The sequence below is a fragment of the Phoca vitulina genome, unplaced genomic scaffold, assembly GCF_004348235.1.
Source record: "Phoca vitulina isolate PV1807 unplaced genomic scaffold, GSC_HSeal_1.0 scaffold7, whole genome shotgun sequence".
Taxonomy (NCBI): Eukaryota; Metazoa; Chordata; class Mammalia; order Carnivora; family Phocidae; genus Phoca; species Phoca vitulina.
Genome location: NW_022589710.1, coordinates 49,651,402 through 49,655,421, shown reverse-complemented (window position 1 = coordinate 49,655,421; position 4,020 = coordinate 49,651,402). Strand labels below are relative to the sequence as shown.

Sequence of the window (4,020 nt, the reverse complement as noted above, 5' to 3'; positions counted from 1 at the left end):
ACAAACAATCACGGCCACAGAGGGCTCACATGCCTGTGTTGGCCTCAGTGTGGTACCTTACTGTGGGACACTTTACAATGGGCTAGGCGGGTCTGCATGCTGGGCATGGGGTAATGCAGCATGCCTTGGCTTGCCAGGCCTCGTGTCTGTGAATCTCCTGGCGCCAGCTGGTTGAACCACGTGGCCATGTGCCCCTGCCATGTGGAAGTGGTGCCTCAGTATCATGCCATTCCAGCTGGGTGTCATGGCTGCTGCCTACAGGCCTCCTCTGAGGAAGAACTGAAAATAATGACTTTTTGAGGATGGTTGGACACAAGCTCTGTGTAGACACCAAAGATGATATATATATGTATATATCTATATCTATATCTATATGGATATATATGTATGTATATATGTGTATATATATATGTAAATGAATATATATGATATATGTATATATAATATCTTTGTTTTTTTCCCCTTTTATCTCTTTATCATATAAGATGTATTCACTTTATATCACAGGATTTAATTACAAGATATCAAGAAGAAAACTGAATTATCACCTAAGCACTTTGCATCCTTTTCTAGGGAAAATATGAGTGTGTTTTGGCTGTACACAGGAGATCTGTATCATGTTAGAATTATGACCTTATTATGGCCTTTATTTGGAGATTAAATATAGTTTAAGAAGATGCATATGGATGTCAAGTTGACAAGAGGTGGACCGTGATGGTTAATTTTATGTCCTCTTGGCTAGATGTTGTAGTGAGGAAACTTTTTAAATTAACATTTAAATTTTAATTTAATTTAGATTAACATTAACATGATTAATATGATTATCATTTAAATCAGTAGATTCTGAATAAAGGAGATTACCTTTCATAGTGTGAGTGATATGCTCCAATCAGTTGAAGGCCTTAAGAGCAAAGACTATGGTCCCCTAAGGTAGAAGGAATTCTGCCTCCTGACTGCATTTGGACTTAAGTTGCAACACCAACCCCTCCCTGAGTCTCTAGCCTATTGGGCTTTCCTGCAGATTTTAGACTTGCCAGCCCTCACAGTTGCATGAGCTAATAATTCTTTAAAATACATCTTTTCTATATGTTTACGTATCTTACTGGTTATGCTTTGTGAAGAACCCTGACTAATACAGTTTTGATCTGAGCAGGTAGGTGAACTGTTGTAATATTGATGAAGATGAAACAGAGAAGTGAATTGTGGTGGGGAGGGGAGAGAGGAAATGGAGAGGAGCATGAGTTTTATATTAGACATACTAATTTTGAGAACCTTATTAGACAACCAAGTGGAGATGTTGAGTAAGCAATTGGTAAATGAGTTTAATGCTCAAGGGATATGTCAGAACTAGAAATTTAAAATTGGGAGCCATCAGCATATAGAAGATGTTTAAAACATGGGGACTAATGAGCTCAACTATAGAATGTTGATAGAGAACAGAAGAGAGCTGATGACTGAGTCCTGAGGAAGTCCAATGTTTAGAGGTCAGGAAGACGGAGAATCAAGCAAAAGAAACTGAAAAAGAACAGCCAAAGGGAAGTACAACAAAACCCAGGAGAGTATAGTGACCTAGAAGATAAATAAGAAGGTGTCTTAAGAACAGGGGATTCATCAACTGTGTCAGATGCTGCCGAAAATTGGGAATTGTTCATTGGGTTTGGCATAGTGGAGGTCCATGGTGACCTTGAGAAGTGGAATATCAGTAAATGGTTGGGGCAAAGCCTGACTGGGATGGGTTGCTTCTACTGCCCCAGATGGCTGGCATTTCACATGTTTTTCTGAACCTCAAAACCATATTCATATTCTACATCCAGATGATAACTTCAACTCTTATTTCACTGGGAGGAAGATTCAAAGCAATCAGAAGAAAACTACAGTATTTCCCCATTATAAAATCTAGTTATCTGTTGCATTTTCATGAATATACTCAGCTTCCCTGCTCCTGTTTCACTCCTTGCTTTAATTTAATATTAGCCTCCCAAAATGCACTCAATCTCATCCCCTCTTCCTATTCTATGACTTTCCAATTGCAATTATACTTTCTCCTCTGCACCCTTTTTCTCTCTTTACTGCATCACTAACATCACTGTACAAAAATGCAGAAATATCTCCCATTTAAAAAAAATCCTCCCTGGACTTTGTTGTGGTGAAGATATATGGCTCTCAGGTACAATTTGATGTGTTATAGCCTTCTTACCCTACACTGTGCTAGAGCTTGTCCAGTAATGCATAAAAACCTAAGGAAGTATCCCTGCATTCAATAATTTGGAAATATTAACAGTGAAAAGCTGAAATTAAAATTTTCCAAGTGGATTCTTTTTTTTAAGATTTTATTTATTTATTTGACAGAGAGAGAGAGACAGCAAGAGAGGGAAACAAGCAGGGGGAGTGGGAGAGGAAGAAGCAGGCTTTCCGCTGAGCAGGGAGCCCAATGTGGGCCTCAATCCCAGGACCCTGGGATCATGACCTGAGCCAAAGACAGATGCTTAACGACTGAGCCACCCAGGCACCCCCTAAGTGGACTCTTTTGGATTTTCACACCAACTAGTAGTCATTACAAATGCCCCCCTCTGCTTCCCAACAAATCTTTCTCTGCTCTTAAATTCCATGAAACCCTATAGCATTGCTCCATTTCTGTGTTCATCTTTATAGCAAAATTCCTTAGAAAGTTGTTTATTCTTGCTAACTTTACTTCCCCAATAACTATTTTCTCCTCAACTCATCCAAGTCAGGCTTTGCTCCTACCATTTACTGATATTCTGCTTCTCAAGGTCACCATGGACCTCCACTATGCCAAACCCAATGAACAATTCCCAATTCTCGGCAGCATCTGACACAGTTGATGAATCCCTTGTTCTTAAGACACTTTATTTATCTGCTAGATCACTATACTCTCCTGAGTTTTCTTCTACTTGTACTTGTGGCTGTTCTTTTTCAGTTTCTTTTGCTTGATTCTACTTCTTCCTGATCTCTAAAATTGGACTTCCTCAGGACTATCATCAGCTCTCTTCTGTTTTCTATCAATATTCTGTTTATAGTTAAGCTCATTGGTCCCAATGTTTTAAACATCTTCTATATGCTGATTCCTCCTAGGGAAATACAAAATGATTGTTGGGCTGTGCTGAGTCTTACTTGAGGTTTTCCACCACAAATTCAGAATGTCCCTGTTAGAACATTGAATGTTTTTCTTCAGCCATACTGAGAGGCTATGGAGCAGCCACAAAGGGTTTAAGAGCCAGGTTTAAGCAGAGTTAGAGTTTATCATGTAAAAATTACATGGATGGTGGTAGGCAAAATTTTAAAGATGTCCCTCCAAGATCCCATCCTCTAGTTATTCCATCAGACACTAATCTAGGTCCTACTATAAAGGGACTTTGAAGATGTAAGGTTATTAATCAGCTGACTTTAAGATAAGGAGGTTATCCTGCATTATCCAGGTGGACTCAACGTAATCACATGAACCATTAAAAGCAAAGAGGCAGAAGAAGAGATCAGAGAAATTCAAAGTATGAGAAGTATTCAACAGAACTTGGCTCTGAAATATAGTGGTCCACATGCAAGGACCAGACAGTGTCCTCTAGGGGCTAAGGGTAGCTCCCAGCCAACAGCCAGCAAAGAAATGGGACCTCAGTCCTACAACTGCATGGAACTGGGTTTGGCCAACAACATAAATGAGCTTAGAAGTGGATGATTCCTCAGAGGATCCAGGTAAGAGCCCACCAGACTCTGACCTATAGAATTGTGAGATAAATAAATGAGTGTTTGAAACCACTACATTTGTAGTGATTTGTTGTGGCACCAATAAAAACTCATCCATAGGTAGCAAAGTTCAAGTTGTTGAAAAAATATGCAAAGGAGTGGTAATTAGTAATGGACTGTAGAATCCTACCTAGCAAGGGAAGGAAGGAAGAAGTAGGAAGATTGGAATTTTAAGAAAAGTAGATAAAATTCTTGAGGAACTGGAGAATTATTGGACCCAGTGCTAAAGGAAGTAAGCTGAAAAGATATAGGATCCAAAAT

At 39.3% G+C, this 4,020-nt stretch overlaps 1 pseudogene; it reads right to left on the bottom strand.

The window, feature by feature from the left end:
• Positions 1-246, bottom strand: part of LOC116632702 — a 740-nt pseudogene extending 494 nt beyond the window's left edge.
• Positions 247-4,020: the final 3,774 nt, after the last annotated feature.